The following is an 18,378-nucleotide window of genomic DNA, read 5'->3' as shown; positions in this document are numbered from 1 at the left end:
TTTCTCCTTCACATCACAAAGTTTTGTAATCAGATAAATGCATAGATTATTGAATGCAGAATTGTATTTCTTTAATGTCATAAAAAACACATCACACCATTAAACAGAATGGTGTTGTTACAGGAATGCCTGACATTTCAGGATGTGGTTGTGAACTTCACCCAGGAGGAGTGGCAGCTCCTGGACCCTGATCAGAAGGACTGGTTCCGGGACGTGATGTTGGAGATCTACAGCCACCTGGTGTCAGTGGGTGAGGACAGCTCCCCTGTGTCACTTAGAAGGTGTTCTGCCAGTGGCTTATTTTCTTCAGATGCTTAACTCCCCTGAATAAGTACAGTTCTCTGAAAGGTAGAACCTCAGATCATTCTATTACCTTAGAAAAGAAAGTATAATACGTTGCGTCCTAAGACAAAAGACTTGGTATTACAGATGTGAAGCATGTTTATTTTTAAATGTAGTATTCTTCCTCTTGACCAATAGTAGCCCATTTCAGTAAGTTTAAGCCTTGTGTCATTTTCCCCTCTGAGCAGGGCATCAATTCTGCAAACCAGATGCGCTTTCCAAGTCAGAGCACGGGAACAACCATGGACAGTAGGAGATGGACCCCAGCATAGTCTGTACAGGTGAGTGAGTGAGAACCAGAAAGGTGGGGGGACAGGGAGTCAGAGAAGGTGTCAGAGCTATTGCATTGAATGAGGAAGCCAAACCACCGCTATATATATGAGAGCCTTTTTATTTGTAGAAATTCAGAGGAAAAGCCTGACCAGGTAGTGGCATAGTGGATAGAGCATCGGACTGGGATGCAGAGACTCAGGTTCGAGACCGTGAAGTCGCCAGCTTGAGCGTGGGTTCATCTGGTTTGAGCAAGGCTTACCAGCTTGGACTCAAGGTCACTGGCTCGAGCAAGGGGTTACTCAATCTGCTGAAGGTCCGCGGTCAAGGCACATATGAGAAAGCAATCAATAACAACTAAGGTGTCACAACGAAAAACTGATGATTGATGTTTCTCATCTTTCTCTATTCCTGTGTGTCTGTCCCTATCTATTCCTCTCTCTGACTTTCTCTGTCTCTGTAAAAAAAAATAATTCAAAGGTGAAGATGCTTTTTTTCTTGTCCGAGCAATGATCCCTTTTCACTTTATCTACATATTGTTGTGTTTGTGTAGTTTTCCTTGTCCTAGTATTCTGTCATTCTGTCCTTTGTTCATCACCACAGTGTCTCTTCCTGTGTTAGTCCTTTATTATGAAATTCCATTTCTGTTGCTTCTCTGGAAAGACAGTACTTTGAATTCATCACGGATTTCTAACTACTGGGCCCTCCTGCCCTGTCTGGAAACAGCAATTTCTTTTCATAACTTCAGCCCCACCTTGGAGGCTGTGTCCCGTGACAGCCTGCTTTCCTTGCTGCATTTATGTCGTTCTTTGTCCACCTCCTTCAAAAAAGTTTTATACTCAGTTCTCATTAGTCTTAAATATTTACTCAATTCTTATGAGTGAACTATTTTATTTTCTGTGAGATCAGTCTCAAATTAACATCTTCTTCATACTTTCTAATATTTATTTCCTTCCTGTGCAGTGTACTCATTGTCATGGTCGCTGGCCTCTGACTTCTCATTTTCTGTGTGAGAGTGAGAACCACCTTAGCTTCATTCTTTTTTTATATTGAGTTTCTTTTTCTACACTAGACGTTTTAAATTCTATCCATCAAGCATCACTTTGGATATTACCTCTATGCTGAGCTCTCCTGTTTCTTTATTTTTTAATTACTCTTTTTTCCTCTCTCCTGAAAGTCTATGCTGTTTCATTTAATTAAGAAAGAAAGTTCCTGTTAACATGTAACATTTGTTCAAGGCCCACTAAGTCCTAACATATGCAAGCTTCAAGCAACATTTTTCAGAATTTTCGTAAATCTGATTTTCATTGTTAGATTTTCTTGCTGCATTCACTTTCCTAAATGATTCAGGTTCTCTTTTTCCTGGGACTCTAGAGAGTGAACGAGCCTCTACAGAGTCACCTCAGAGCCCAAGCATTGTGAAGAGTGGGGAGGAGTGCTGTGAACATGATATGTTTGCAAATGCTGTTAATCCTATTGAAAGCCTTTTCCTATTGAAGCAACATTGAGATATTTTGGAGATATGTGGAAAACCTTTAAAGTCAAAAGTAAGTTTTGAAAACATAACTGGATTTTAAATTAAAGAACTCTGTTCACTTGAATGGAGGTAGGACATCCATTCTGCATGTTAACCATGAACAATTTTACACTGAAATTAGGTTGCATCCCAGTACAAAATCCATCGAAAATAAGTCCCCGGTCATTCAGCAACCGAGAACTGACAGTGTTGAGAAAGCTCACATATGCACTGAATGCGGGAAAGCCTTTGTCAAGATGGCTCAGCTCAGTGATCATCAGAGATATCATACTGGAGAGAAATCTTATGGATGCAGTCAGTGTGGGAAAGCTTTCTCCAGAAAATCTAGGCTCACTGAACATTGGAGAATTCATATAGGATTGAATCAGTATGAATGCAGTAAATGTGATAAAATCTTCAATACATCACAGTTGAATATACATCAGAAAGCTCACGTGGCAAAGAAACCTTGCACATGTAGTCAGTGTGGGACAGCTTTTAGTTACAGGAATCAGCTCATTGATCATCAGCATCCTCATACAGCAGAGAAACTCCATGGATGCATTCAATGTGGGAAGAACTTTTTTTCAAATTTTTATCTCCATAAACATCAGACAAGTCATGCAGGAGAGAGAACTTATAAATGCAGTGAATGTGGAAAGGCTTTCTCAGAAAACCTCATGATGTTATTACTCATCATCGAATGCATACAGGAGAGAAAGCGTATGGATGTAGTCTATGTGAGAAGACCTTCTCTGGAAAATCTCCTTTACATCAACATCAGCAAACTCATAGAAGAGATAAATTTTACACATGCAGTGAATGTGAAAAAGTCTTCTTCTCACTTAAGCACAATCTCATCATCCATCAGCGAATTCATTCAGGAAAGAAATCGTATGTATGCAATGAGTATGGAAAAGGCTTCCCAGAGAAGTCCAAACTGAGTGTATATAAACAGACTCATACACAAGACAAGAACTATGTATGTAGTGTATGTGGAAAAGGCTTCCGATAGAAGAGCAGGCTGCTTGTGCATCAATGGACTCATACAGAGAGAAGCTCTACGTGTGCAGTAGATGTGGAAAAGGATTCTCATTGAAGAACACACTGATTGTACATAATGGACTCATGTAGGAGAGAAGCCATATGTATGTAGTTAATGTGGAAAAGGCTTTTCACTGAAGGGAAATCTGACTGTACCTTATGATTTATACAGGAAAGAAGCCCTATGTGTGCAGTGAGTGTGGAAAAGACTTCCGAGTGAAGAGCAAACTGATTGTACATCAAAGGACTCATACGGGATAGAATTTCTATGTATGCAGTGTATGTGGGGAAGGTTTTCTTAAGAAGAGTGCTTTCACTGTATATCACCAAGTTCATTCCTTAGTAAAGTTGTTACTATGCAGTGAAAGTGAGAAAGGCTTCCCTATGAAGAGTATTATATATATATATAATATATATATAATATATAATATATATATATTGAAATTCATGCAGAGAAACTATACAAATGCGGTGATTATTGTGAAGCCTTTTTTTAAAGACTTTTTTTTTATTTGAATGATAAAGTGAAGAATGATGCTAGAGAGGAGTCAGAAACATAAACTTCTAGCAGTTCCTTCTCATCTGTGCCAGCATGATGCATATCGGGGCTTTCAAACCACATCTTCATTCTCATCTCTGCTTCCTGACATTCTCATACTTGTCTCTGCTTCTGTTTTCTGTGTATCCACAAATACCTGTAGGTACTGGGGCTTCTCACTGTACCTATGAAACCTTTTATGGAATCAGGAGGCAGTGTTCCCTAGGCTGTCGGTGCACTTTATCTGGTCTCAGAGTAGTTTCTGTCTTAGCTCCAGGGTCTTGTAACCATCCCCACAGGAGGAATTTCTAAAGGCTTTTTTCTTTTTTTCATCACCAACTTCCTCAAGCTCTCCATTCATGGTAACATTCTTTTTTCTAACCCTAACCCTTGGCAGCACAGCTCTATTTTCATCTATAAAGTAATTTATATAGAGTATTAGAAAATGGAGTCCTTTACAGGTATCCTTTTGAGATTATCAATGTGACCTAGTGAGATACACTAAATACATTCATAGGGCCCTCTGTCCCCAGTTCCTGGCCCAGAGCTCCTGACACCCTTATCAATGCCCAAGTGACACCAGAACTAAGAGTGTCTTTTGTTATATTGAGGTGACTCTGATTTGAAATTTAATCTCCACCACACACATCCAGAGGGTCAGGTGTCTGGAAATAGCGTGAATAAATTATGCCCGCTTGAGAAGCCACCAGAAAATAAACTCCCTATGAGAGGGATTTCAGAGAGCTTCTAGGTGGGTGAACACATCCCAGTGCTGGAAGTGTGATGTACCCAAACCACATCGGGACACGAGCTCCTGTGCTTGGGACCCTCCCAGACCTTGAGCTGTGTATCACTTCATCTGGCTGTTCACCTATAATTTTTATGATACCCTTTAATAAAGTGGAAACTTTATTGTCTTTGGTTTTGTTTTGTGATGTGGGCCACTCTGGGAAATCAATTGAACCAGGGGAGGGGTTGTGGGAACCTCCATTTGAAGCCAGGTCAGAAGGTGTAGGTGACCGGGAGAGCTTCTTGATTTGTTTGGCTTCTGAAGTAACCTGGAAGCAGAGTGTGGCCCTGAGCCATTGCCTGTGCAATTTGATGCTATTGGGTAACAATTAAGGTAAACTTTATGGCACACAGCTGGTGTGAAAAGTTTTTAGTGTGGGGCATCCCCTCACCCAGTGAACACACATGTTGGGTGACCAGGAGTATTGTGAGTGCGGCAGTAGTGAGAGTAGAGAAACCAAGGAGGAGGACTGCACTGCATGTGTTTTAAAAGTGGGCCTCAATTCATTTCAGCTGAACATCCAGCCCAAAGGTCTTTGGATTCTTTTGTGACATAACACACATCATCACATCTGATGGAAGCTGGATTCACCCTTGCTGCTCCTGTGTAACATCTGTACTGTCAACTTTTTGTTTTGACTAAAGTGATGAACAAGATGCATCCCTGCCATGTTGCCCTTGGATATATTCTGGCCTATGATAATTTAACCAGTTCCTCTGTGCTTGTGACCACCCCTTTGGAGGAAAATAAGGCATCGGGAGCCTCTAAGACATTTATGTTTTATTTCACCTGACAGTTACAGCAAATGTTAGAATCACACCCATCAGAAACTTTTTAATACATTCCATGACATCATGGAACTTGTTCAAGGCCAGAACTTGGAATCCCAGAAGAGAGCCTGAGATGTGGCTACACAGGTCTTCTAGCAACAGACAAGGAGAAACTTGGGGACAGAGCACCACATTGGAAGTGGTTTGTACTAGCGTTCAGCCTCTGGGTGCTGCCATTGGAGGCTTCAGAGGCCCGAGGTCTTCTGAGCTGGATTCTCTGTGGATCCTGAATGAAGGGCCTCTGAGTTTGGTGAAGCAGGAATACATACAAATTATCATTTGGGGATTTATGTGGATTCAGTCTCTGAAGATTTAGGCATTCGTGTGTGTTTTTTGATTAAGCCGTACGCTGCAGTGATTAACAACTGAACATCTGAAGGTCAAGGCTTAATGTCTCCATGTCAATTATGTTTAAGCTTGTTGATGGAAAACTGCCATATGTGTAGCATGAACCCTGTTTGTCTAAGTTAGCAATGAATCTAAATCTAATTTCATTTCATGTCTGAGAAGTATTAATGTACAAGAGTTTCTGTGGTAAACTTCAGATTCAATTTGAAGACACTGGGGAGTTCAAGGTTTGTTTGTGTTGGAGGGCTTTTCAAATTTTTTATTTATTTTTAGTGAGGGGAGAGAGTGAGAAAGAGATACAAAGAAGGGCAGGAGAAGCAGGAAGCATCAACTCCCATATGTGTCTTGACTGGGCAAGCCCAGGGTTTGCAACATGTAAGCTCAACTTTTCTGGTTGACGCTTTATCCACTGAGACACCATAGGTCAGGCCTTCAGATCTTAGGAGTCTGAAAGTTTTAGAATCCATAGCCCCAGAATAGTGGGGGTTTTGAAACTCAGGTTTTAGATATTGGAAACATTAATTTTTCAAATTCAAGTTACCTACTAAAATTTTGACTCCTAGGGCTTTTGAGGTCTTGCTCCTTGTCATATGGTCTCACTTTGGTTCAATTCAACTCTTCTAAAAAGTTGAGTCTTCTACCTCCAAGTGACTAGATGTCATTGTTATGGACCGAACGCGAGTAATTATAATTATTGATCGGAGCCCAAATTGATTATAAATTTAAAGAACCTTTAATAGCCGGCCGGCAACTGCTAGCTGAAAAACAGCTAATAGCCCCAAGCCTAGGGAGAGAGCAGTATTTAAAGGGATAAACCACAAAGTCATAGCTATTACAACAGGTACACACACAACACACTTGACATTCCGGTAGGAAGCATTCTTTGTTCTAAAGCTGATTATAGTTCTTCCTGTAATTGCTGCAAGGCTAAAGCATAAAACTATATTCTTCTTCTGTAGGCAAGAGTTAAGTCAAGATACCTAACTAGTTGGGCTTGTAAAACTTTTTCACTCTAAGCTACTGCCACAGGCAAGCTCCGTTGAATGCTTAACCTCCTTTTATAGACTATTGGGGACTTTCTACTCTAAGGAGCTACCAAAAGCAAGTTTGAAGTTCCTCTTTATGTCCAACTCTCTATACACAATACTGAGGTCCCATTCACAACACTAGGCCTCTATCACATTCCCCACTGGTATTACTTAATTTTTAATCAAATCCTTGATTCAGTTTCATCACTATTGTCTTTGATAATTGTATATTGCCTTATGATTGTTATTAATTTAATAAAATTTACCTTTTCTTGGAGAAACCTTGCCATAAAATTGATGAAACATGGTATAAGACAATACTAAAGTAAGAGGACTAATTGCCACAGACAATAGGATTGTTAGCTAGGGTGACTAATTAAACATTCTTTGAAACCAGTGTTTTGACTGTTCAAATTCTTTTTTTCCTTTTCTGTATTTTTCCTAAAGATAAATTTTCCTTAGTAATTCTAGAGTTATTAGCATAAAAGCAACAAGTCTCTCCTAGGGCTGTACATAGACCATCCTGTTGGAAGAAAAGTAGATCTAAAACTTTTCTATTTTGTAAAACTATTTCCTCTATACAAATAAACTTGAGGCCTGACCTGTGGTGGCGCAGTGGATAAAGCATCGACCTGGAAATGCTGAGGTCGCCATTTCGAAACCCTGGGCTTGCCTGGTCAAGGCACATATGGGAGTTGATGCTTCCAGCTCCTCCCCCCTTCTCTCTCTCTCTCTCTCCTTGCTCTCTCTCTCTGTCTCTCTCCTCTCTAAAAAAAAACAAAGAATAAATAAAAAAAAGACTGAAAATGTTAAAAATATATATTAAAATAAACTTGAGGCATAATATATATAATACTAGAATATACAATAGTAGCTTATTCTATTCTCTAAACCTGGTTTTTTTGTGTATGTGTTTTCTTCTCTATACAAAACTCCTACAACCTGCATAAACCTTCTGCAACTTATATAAACCCTCAACTTTCATGAACTTTCTTATCTATTCAGAAAGAACTGGCTTTCATAACAACTTACTTTCTTCCTTTTTCTTTCAAAAGTATTTCTATACCTTATACCTTTTATTATCAAAACCATACAAGTCCTTTCTAGTCAGAACTCTTAATTTTTAAAAAAAATCTTAAGCTTTAGTGACAACCAAGCTGGCAATAGGTAATTTTCCTTTAAAGTATACTTCCAAAAAAAAAAAAGTTTACTTCCTTTTGAAGTGCCCTCCCTCTAAGTAGCTAGTATTTATAGGTTAAGTATAAGCACATATATATTTTTCATTTACCTTGTAGCTTCCCTTCTATAAACGGGACATATCTCCCTTCTGTATGACTCATAGCAGTACATGCATCAACTCTTGTGACAACTTGTTCTGGCTTTTCTTTTACCCCAGTTTCCCTCCCTCCACAAAGTCTAATTAAAAGAAGGTCCTCAGTGAGTTTCTTCAGGCATTAGCCATACATAGACCAGCCAGCTTCTGCTTTGTGGCTGGAGTAGGGCATGCTTTCCTTTTCAGGGTCAATTTATAAGGGTTAGCAGGGTCAGTCTCCACTGTCCACAGGGTGTCTCTGATGGGACTGCAGGCTTCAACCGGCTGTGGTGGACCCAGGCGGGTATGCCTTCTACCTTAGCAGCGATGGGAGTGGTCAGGATCATGGTGTGTGGACCCATCCATGTGGGAGTCAGTCCTTAGGTAGTGTACTTCTTTACTCAGACTGAATCCCCAGGCTGAAAGGAATGTACCAGATGTCCTGGCAGTGCTGGAAGTGCCTCTCAGACAGTTTTGTAGACAGCCTGCTGAGTAATCTGCAGACCCTTGTAAGTACTTAAGGAAGAAGTGGTTACTTAATTCAGCTTTTTTTTTTTTTTTTACAGAGACAGAGAGTCAGAGTAGGGAATAGACAGGAACAGACAGGAACGGAGAGATGAGAAGCATCAATCATTAGTTTTTTGTTGCGCATTGCGACACCTTAGTTGTTCATTGATTGCTTTCTCATATGTGCCTTGACCATGGGCCTTCAGCACACCGAGTAACCCCTTGCTCAAGCCAGTGACCTTGGGTCCAAGCTGGCGAGCTTTTTGCTCAAACCTGATGAGCCTGCGCTCAAACTGGCAACCTCGGGGTCTCGTACCTGGGTCTTCCGCATCCCAGTCTAATGCTCTATCCACTGCGCAACCACCTGGTCAGGCTTAATTCAGCTTTTATTTCTTCTCTGAGTTTTGCTAATAAGGGAGGGGGTCTTCCAAACATTATTTCAAAAGGAGTTAATCCTTCCCTGTAGGGGGTGCACCTCGCCCTAAGGAGGGCTAAGGGGAGTAAGATGGGCCACTTTTCACTGGTTTCAAAAACAAATTTGGTTAAAGTTTCCTTTAAGATGTGTTCTACCTGCCCTGAACTTTGGGGCCTGTAGGCACAATGTAATTTCCAATTAATATTGAGTGCCTTTCCTACTAGCTGTGAGATCCTGGATATAAATGCAGGCACATCATTAGAATGGGCAAGCTAAATCTGAGAATAATTTCATATAGCAATTTCTTAACTGTTACTGCAGTCTCATTTCTAGTAGGAAAAGCTTCTATATAGCCTAGAAAGGTGTCAATTACTTTAGTAAAAACTATTTCTAAATGTTCACCTGGAAAAGTTCCTCCCTCCCTGTTTCTCTTTATAATTTCTTTACTTTGCTTAGTATTTGGGCACAGACTAAACACTCAGACATTATACCTTCTGCAAGAGATTCTAAGCCAGGCTTTTCTAATTATTTCTTCTTATTCTTAATTGTCCCTTTCCTGCTGGCAAAATCTTTTTCTAATGGTTGCAAAAAACCTTTGGCAACAAGGGTCCTAGTAAAGTTACTTAAATTTCCTAAAAATACCACTGGTTTTAGGGCTACCTTATTGGTAGTATCATCAACTGCTTGGCTTTTCTTGAGTTACTAGGGAGTCCCCCTGTATTTGTGCTCTGAACACTGGGCACAGGCCACTATTTCCAGGGAGCAGGCTTCTGCATTGTTGGGGTGAGGGTTTGATCCTCACCTTAGTTAGTTCTTAAGCCTTCTCCTGATGGCCCTTCTTCGACTGTGCTGGTCTTAGTTTGTTCCTGCCTTCAGGAATCTTACCTGTCTTTGGCTAACCAGCCATCTTAGGGGCCTAACAGTTATGTGATTGAAGGAGGAGCAATGTCCCTTCCGAATTGCTTAGTTTTTTTTAGCAGCTGATGTTTCTACCTTTTTTAAAACTTATAATACATTTCCTTTCTAATTTCTAGAGCTGAATGCTATGTAAAGGCTAAGTTGACTGCCTTAGTATCTTCTGGTGCCTCTAAGTCTAGAGGTGCATAGGCTCTGTAAGCTTTCCATAGTCTAAGAAAGCTGTGGAGGTCTTCTGAGGATCCTGAATAACTTCTGACACCTTACACAACTTTATGGTTCTTTTTCTTAGTATCCTCCCCGATCCTGGCTAACAGAAACTGGTGGAAAGTGTCCAAAATTTCCTCAATTGCTTGGGTGCTAGGGTGCCCCTTAGGCCAGGCAACCAGAAACATTTTCTTGAGGTGGTCTTAATTGTCCTAAGTGGGTCAGCATATGTACAGTACAGATTCTAACAGTCCTGTCAGGGCTTGAAGCTTCCCCAAGAAAGGGGATTCTGAGCTTTCTAATGTTAGAGGTCACTTGGGAAGAGAGGATTTAAACTATTTCCTATTACATCTGTGCCTTAATTTCTAAAGATCTAGTTAAAAGCACCAACTAAAATGACCAATATTTCATAAAATAAATCTTATACTCTACTTAATTAAAAATCTATTTTACATTCTAAGAAAACATACCTTATTTATGCTGTAACTTTACACACCCTAACAGATAATGTCTAAAAAGCTCAAGAGAAACAGATTTCTATTCACATCCATTAGCCCTTTTAGTCTGGGCTCAAAACTTAAATGTTTCCTACTACCACAATTAGTCATCTATTTTCTGTTTTCTCCTTTCCACCTATTATGTTGAGAATTCTACTGCTAAGTCAATCAATAGTAATATTTCTCACTCTGGGTTTGGTGACCTAACATGGAACAATACTGAATTAATACATTAACAATTGTTACATATCCCCTAATATTTAAACCACGACTTCAACATTACAGGGCTATGAAATAGCAAATAAAAAGAATTAACAAAAGACTCTTGAAATATCATATCTATTTCTAACATAGAAGCTATTTTTTCTACAACAGCAGACCCTTGGTACAAAAAAGGAAGTCTTTGTATTTGGCAGACTGTACAATTTTATATACCGCATCATTAGTAGAAATTTAGTGCAATTTACAATAAGAGGATTGTAAACTACTACCCCCAATGAACTACTGATTTACTGAGGAAAATAAAAAATGGTCAAAATGCACTCACTATTCTGTATCTATCTAGCTGGCAAAGAGATGCTAACCCTCTCTTTGACCCACAGTGCTTTACACTATTAAGTCAATATAAGAAAACTGGTCAGGGTGCCTGGAATTCCTGTTGTCTACGGGGAAGCAGGCACCGGGAGCTGCGTGAGGAGTCACCACTTGGCACTGCTCTCGGAGCATAAGTGAGCGCAGGGGGTCCCTGGACACTTTGCAGGCAGCACTAAATCTGCTGCTGCTTTTTTCCTTTTCTTTCTCTAAGATTCTTCTAAGAAAAGTTCTAATCTTTTCTATTTTTCCTTCTTAATATATACTATTCCTACTCATATCTTCCAAATGGGTAAAACATCTTTGGGGCAATAGGTGGATATCTGAAACTAGTTTCTACTCTATACTTCCTCCAGAACTCTCTTAGATCTTTAGTTAGTTTTTATAATTTCTGAGTTTGTTTACAAATTTCCCTTCACTTTTGCCCTCTAATTTTAAGCCATAAATTTGCAACTGAAATCGCCTCTTTAAGGCTAAGTCCTCACACAAGAGGAGAGATAGGAGCTAACAGAAAAAGTAATTTCCTCTGGGGAAAAGTCAGAGAGAAAGCCCTGAAAGGAGAGTTCTTAGATCCAAGAAAAGAGACCTAGGAAGTCCGAGAAAGGTGGCTCAAACTAGAAAATGTCACGAGAGATTATTCTGATGAACAGAGAGAAACTTCAGAAGAGACAGAAAGCTAGAATTCAGCAAAACAAAAGATTGGCCTGACTTATCTCTGGAGGTCAGAATTTGAATTCCTTGATTTCTCTGCCAAATCATTGCATTTAGGGACCAGGGGTGTCTCCTGAGAAATTGTCTGAAACCCACAGGAAAACTGGAGCCCTGGAAAAATCTCAGGGGCGCCACTCCTAGAGATCCAATGGTGTCAGGCATCTCTCTGAAGAGGGCACCGGTCTGGGTGTTTCAACCCAGTTTCTAAACCTTAAAATACTCTAATGGGGCAGAAGAGAAACACGATGATGACTGACCCATTATCAGTGTGGATTATCAGACACAAACGAAACTACAAGCAGACAAAAGACAACACTGGAACACAAAACAAGTGAAACTAAACCAAAGATCACCGGCCACCATCGTGGTCCCAGATCGAGTCTCAGGAGGAATGCTGCGTCAGCCTTCCAATGATTCAGAATGGGGCACCCCCAGAAACCGATACAAATCTTACCGGTAAGTACAGATTTAAATGGCTCCCAAGAGTCGAATGGCAGAACTTTGAGATGGGAACTTTCCACTTTGTCTCCTGGGGATGAGGAACATCTTCTCAAAGATCTCCCCCTAGCAGTGGGTAGCGGGGGTCCTGCTAGGCTCCAACCCAAATGCCAGGAAGGCCTGGTTTATCTCGCTGGGGCCTCCAAATGTTATGAACCAAACACGAGTAATTATTGATCAGAGCCCAAATTGATTATAAATTTAAGGAGCCTTTAATAGCTGGCTGGCAACTGCTAGCTGAGAAACAGCTAACAGCCCCGAGCCTATGGGGAGACAGTATTTAAGGGGATAAACCACAAAGTCATAGCTATTACAACAGGTATGCACAACATTCTTGACATTTCGGTACGAAGCATTCTTGGTTCTAAAGCTGATTACAGGGCCCTGGCCGGTTGGCTCAGTGGTAGAGCGTCGGCCTGGCATGCAGGAGTCCCGTGTTCGATTCCTGGCCAGGCACACAGGAGAAGCACCCATCTGCTTCTCCAACCCTCCCCCTCTCCTTCCTCTCTGTCTCTCTCTTCCCCTCCTGCAGCTGAGGCTCCACTGGAGCAAAGTTGGCCTGGGCGCTGAGGATGGCTCTGTGGCCTCTGCCTCAGGCGCTAGAATAGCTCTGATTGTGGCAGAGCAATGCACCAAGATGGGCAGACCATCACCCCCTGGTTAGCATGCCAGGTGTATCCCAGTTGGGTGCATGCGGGAGTCTATCTAACTGCCTCCCTGTTTCCAAGTATGGAAAAATACAAAAAATAATAATAATAAATAAAGCTGATTACAGTTCTTCCTGTAATTACTGCAAGGCTAAAGCATCAAACTATATTCTGCTTCTGTAGGCAAGATTTAAGTCAAGATATCTAACTAGTTGGGCTTGTAAAAGTTTTTCACTCTAAGCTACTGCCACAGGCAAGCTCCATGTAATGCTTAACTTCCTTTTATAGACTATTGGGGATTTTCTACTCTCAGAAGCTACCAAAAACAAGTTCAAAGTTCCTCTTTATGTCCAACTCTCTATACACAATACTGAGGTCCCATACACAACACTAGGCCCCTATCACACAGTCATCACAAATCTGAGTAGTTCACCATGATGAAGTGGTGTTTCTAGAAGTGAAAAAATATTTTTTCTTTATCTTCCAGGAAAGCTTCTTCTTTGACATTTTTTTTTTTTTAAGTGAGAGCAAGGATAATAGGGAGACATACTTCCACATGCACCAAAACCAGGATTCACTGTCATGGACCAAAAAATTAACAGAGTTTTGCAGTTAGATTTTGAGGGAATAGAGGTGCTGGGAATTGGCTTCAGCCCAACCCCCCACCTCGCTTGCAAAAGACTAAACCCTTCCCCACATCTCCATGTTAGCTGTGATGCTTCTTCTGCCCCCCATATTCTTTGGAAAAGACTGGAAGCAAGTTTCCTCTTTATGTAAAGTTAGGATAAGTATTGATGGGGCTTTTTTGCACTTGGTGGATTTTTTGGGTTGCCTTGGAAACTGTAATCAGAAAAGGCATTGATTTGCTAATGACCCACTTTGCCCTGTAAATAAAGGAAATGCGGTTTCTGGGGGCTACCATGTTGTTCTGCTAGGGCGCTGTTTCTGCCAGCAGTGTTTGCCAAGCTCCACCGAACCCATCTTTTAATTTTTTTTTTTTTTTTTTTTTTTTTTTTGTATTTTTCTGAAGCTGGAAACGGGGAGAGACAGTCAGACAGACTCCCGCATACGCCCAACCGGGATCCACCCAGCACACCCACCAGGGGGTGATGCTCTGCCCCTCCAGGGCGTCACTCTGTTGCGACCGGAGCCACTCTAGCGCCTGGGGCAGAGGCCAAGGAGCCATCCCCAGCGCCCTGGCCATCTTTTGCTCCAATGGAGCCTCGGCTGCAGGAGGGGAAGAAAGAGACAGAGAGGAAGAAGAGGGGGAGGGATGGAGAAGCAGATGGGCGCTTCTCCTGTGTGCCCTGGCCGGGAATCGAACCCGGGACTTCTGCACGCCAGGCCGATGCTCTACCACTTAGCCAACTGGCCAGGGCTCATCTGATTATCTTTGAAAGTGTCTGTTGCCTGACCAGTTGGTGGTGCAGTGGATAGAGCGTCAGACTGAAACGCGTAGGACCCAGGCTCGAGACCCTGAGGTTGCTAGCTTGAGCACATGCTCATCGGGTTTGAGCAAGGCTCACCAGCTTGAGACCAAGGTTGCTGACTCGAGCAAGGGGTCACTCGGTCTGCTGTAGCCCCCAGCAAGGCATATATGAGAAAGCAATCAATGAACAACTAAGGAATCACAACGAAGAACTGATGTTTCTCATCTCTCTCCCTTCCTGTCTGTCCCTATCTGTCCCTCTCTCTGACTCTGTCTCTGCCACAAAAAAATAAAATAAAATAAAAAAGAAAGTGTCCAAGACATTTTCATGTTTTTAAAATTGTTGACTTTTTGAAATTCTATTATGTGGATACCAGTCTCCCCTTCCCCCCCCCCTTCCCACGGAGGCGGAATGTCAGAAGGGACAAAATAAAACAGACAGGAAGAGAGATGAGAAGCATCATCAATTCTTCCTGTGGCATCTTAATTGTTCATTGATTGCTTTCTTATATGTGTCTTGACCGGGGGGCTATAGCAGAGCGAGTGACCCCTTGCTGAAGCCAGAGCTAGCTTGGCCTCAAGCCTGCAACCTTCATCTTCAAGCCAGTGTCTTTTGCCTCAAGCCAGTGACCATGGAGTCATGTCTATAATCTTACGCTCAAGCCAGCGACCCTGTGCTCAAGCCTGGAGAGCCCACTTTCAAGCCAGCGACCTCAGGGACTTGAACGTGAGTTCTGTGCATCACAGTCTAATTCTAGGTCCATTGACCCACCGCCTGGTCACGCTGGATACCAGTCTTTTCTCAGCTAAAACTTGTGAGGAATGTGTTGAGATTCCTTTTATGTATTAGTATTTACTTATTCATGCATGCCAATGGTCCTCTAAGTGTTGCGACATCATTTGGTGGAAAGCACATGTGTTCACAGTCAAAGCCTTTGTTCCTTTTTCAAACAGTTGAGTGTATTTTATTTGTGCAGGTCTTTTTGTGGGCTCTCTATTCTGTTCCATTTATCTGTATTATGCTTTCACAAATATTTCCAATACCAATACTACATTTAAGTTTTAAAATCTTTTGATGTGAGCCCTTAGGCTGGTTGTTTTTGGTTAGATTTTGTTCTTGCTATATTAAGTGTAGAAACTCGGCAAATATTATCCTTACAAGGAGGTCAACGGTAAGACATTTTAATATTTTCTACCCCTAGTTAGTGGTGTGATAAGAGACTTTAATTCTGAAGTGTCTGTTCTAAAATGCATTATTATTTAACGACACAAACTTTGTACAACCCAAAAGATGTATTAAGATACAAAATAACTCATCAGTACTCCTTAAATTAATTCATGATGTAAATGAGAAAAATACGTCAGAGAAATGGTCACAGAACAGAGAAAATCGAGAAAACATGATGTCTTAATGAAATATTGTATTGTGGGCTGAGTACTGCAACTTGGAAAAAGGAAAACAGTGGGAAAACTTATGAAATTGGAGATTTCTCAATTTGACAAATGTACCATGGTTATATAAAATGTTCACATGAGAGGAACTTGAATAAATTAATATGTGAATTCTTTATACTAGTATTAGTGATTTTCATATAAGTATGAAAATTTACCATAATAAAGTTTAAGAATAGGTTTAATATATGAAAATTAAATCTCATTAAATTGTAAAAGAAAAGCCTAGCAGGTCATGGCTCAATAGATTGAACTGAGGACCCAGGTTGAAATCCCAAGGTCTTTGGCTTGAGAGCGGGCTCCTCTGGCTGTACACATGCTCATCAGCTTGAGTGCAGGGTGGCCCACTCAAGCAAGGAATTATAGACATGACCCCATGGTCTCTAACTTGAGCCCAAGATCGCTGGCATGTGCAAGATTTCCCTAGCTCCACTGAAGGCTCCCCCATCCGTCAAGGTCCGTATAAGAAAGCAATCAATGAACAACCTAAACCACCCAAATTTCTCCCTTCCTCTGTCCTGTCTCTTTTGTCAATTAAAAAAAAAAAAACTGGAAAGAAACAATTGTAATCTAATTTTATTTTACCTTCTCATAAACAAATTTCCATATTATAACATTTATGTATATCTATATGTAATTAATAGTAAGTGGGTATAGAAAAATTATGGGTGAACTAGTAGGATGATAACTCAAGTTACCAAAAAGTTATGCATTAAAAAATGGTATGGCCATGGTCAGGTGGTTAGAGCATCGTTCTGAATTGCAAATGTTGCCAATTTTGATCCCAGGTCAGGGCATATACAAGAACAAATCAGTGTTCCTGTCACTCTCTCTCCTACCTCTCTTGTCTCTCTAAAATACAGTAATAAAATAAACAGTATAGAAAATAAGTACGCATGTATTAGAGGTACACATAATGGCTCTATCTGTAGCATGCCGGCTTTCTCTACCCTCTTCTTATACCTCTCAAGGTTTATGTCTCTGTCCTAAGCTCCAAGGTCCTGTGTTTTGCCTCTGTAACTTGTTACTGAAGGTAATTTATTCAACAGCTCACTTCTTTGACCTCTATTTTTCCCTAAATAAACGTCTTACAAAGAAAAGTGGGGTGTAATTGAAGAGCATATCGATGTTTCTATGTTTCAAATATTAAAAAATTTTTTAAACCCCCAAAATTTATTTATGGTTCAGTTTTTATTATAATCCCCTCATTATCCAAATTCTTTATTTCTTTAAAAATTTTGATCACTGATTACAAACAGAAAGTGGGGTTGAGGAGAAATATTAATTCTTGTCTGACTTATTTATGCATTTGCTGGTTGATTTTCCACTAGAAATCAAACTCACAACCTTGATGTATCAGGATGACACTTGAACCATCTGAGCTACCCGGCCCAGGCTCATTATCCAAATTCTTACTTTCTTATTCCATGGTCTGTTGGAACCTTTCTTCTTGGAGGTAAGGGTCTTAACTTATTCTTACAACAACAGAAATACAATTTTGCCGACACCTTTTGTTCAAAAGGTGCTTCAACTCTGAGTTGATGCTTCTCCTCTCTCACCAGTCCTGTCTGTCTGTCCCTATCTATCGCTCTCTCTCTCTCTAAAAAAAAAAAACAAAAAATTTTAGTGTCCCAGATATACTGATTCACTTTTAATCCTAGGAAGTTTATAGTTTTACAATGGTATTTTGAGTCATTTAAAAATTCAACCATATCCTACAAGTTTACAGTTGTGACATCATGAAAATCCAGTTTCTAGAAAATTTCATGACCTTATACATAAAGTAATTAGATGGTTGTATTATTTTTGTTATATTTTATAAATCTTTTCTATATTTTAAATAAAATCATTTACCAGATACATGCGGAAATATTTTCCTCCAAACTCTGGCACTAGTCTTCAATTTCGTAAATGTTGTGTTTGAAAGTTCAGTTTTGCCTGACCAAGTCGTGTCTCCATACACATATGTGGGCCTGGGATGCTGAGGCCCCAGGTTTGAGTGCAGGTTCAACAGATTGAGGGCTCGTCATTGGGTTGAGCATGGGATCACAGATATGACCACATGATCACTTGTGTGAGCCCAAGCTCTCTCAGGAAAAAAAAGGGGTCACTGCCTCAGCTAGAGTCCCCTGGTCAAGGGACATATTAGAAAACAATCAAGGGCCTGACCAGGCAGCGGTGCAGTGGATAGAGCGTCGTACTGGGATGTGGAAGACCCAGGTTCGAGACTCCAAGGTCGCCAGCTTGAGCAAGGGGTTTCTCAGTCTGCTGAAGGCCCACGGTCAAGGCACATATGAGAAAGCAATCAATGAACAACGAAGGTGTCGCAACGAAAAACTGATGATTGATGTTTCTCATCTCTATCCGTTCTCGTCTGTCTATCCCTCTCTCTGACTGTGTCTCTGTAAAAAAAAATAATAATAAAAAGATAAAAAAGGTAGCAATCAAGGAACAACTAAGGTGCTGCAACTATGAGTTGTTTCTCATCTCT

The 18,378-nt window shown here is 40.7% G+C and overlaps 1 protein-coding gene and 1 pseudogene across 1 annotated transcript in view; both read left to right on the top strand.

The window, feature by feature from the left end:
- Positions 1–18,378, top strand: part of LOC136332042 (zinc finger protein 675-like) — a 323,089-nt gene that overhangs the window by 169,006 nt on the left and 135,705 nt on the right. The window lies entirely within an intron of this gene.
- On the top strand, positions 109–3,143 carry LOC136328857 (zinc finger protein 615-like; annotated as a pseudogene).

This window comes from Saccopteryx bilineata, chromosome 3 (genome assembly GCF_036850765.1).
Source record: "Saccopteryx bilineata isolate mSacBil1 chromosome 3, mSacBil1_pri_phased_curated, whole genome shotgun sequence".
Classification (NCBI taxonomy): domain Eukaryota; kingdom Metazoa; phylum Chordata; class Mammalia; order Chiroptera; family Emballonuridae; genus Saccopteryx; species Saccopteryx bilineata.
This window is presented reverse-complemented; position numbering and strand designations above follow the sequence as displayed.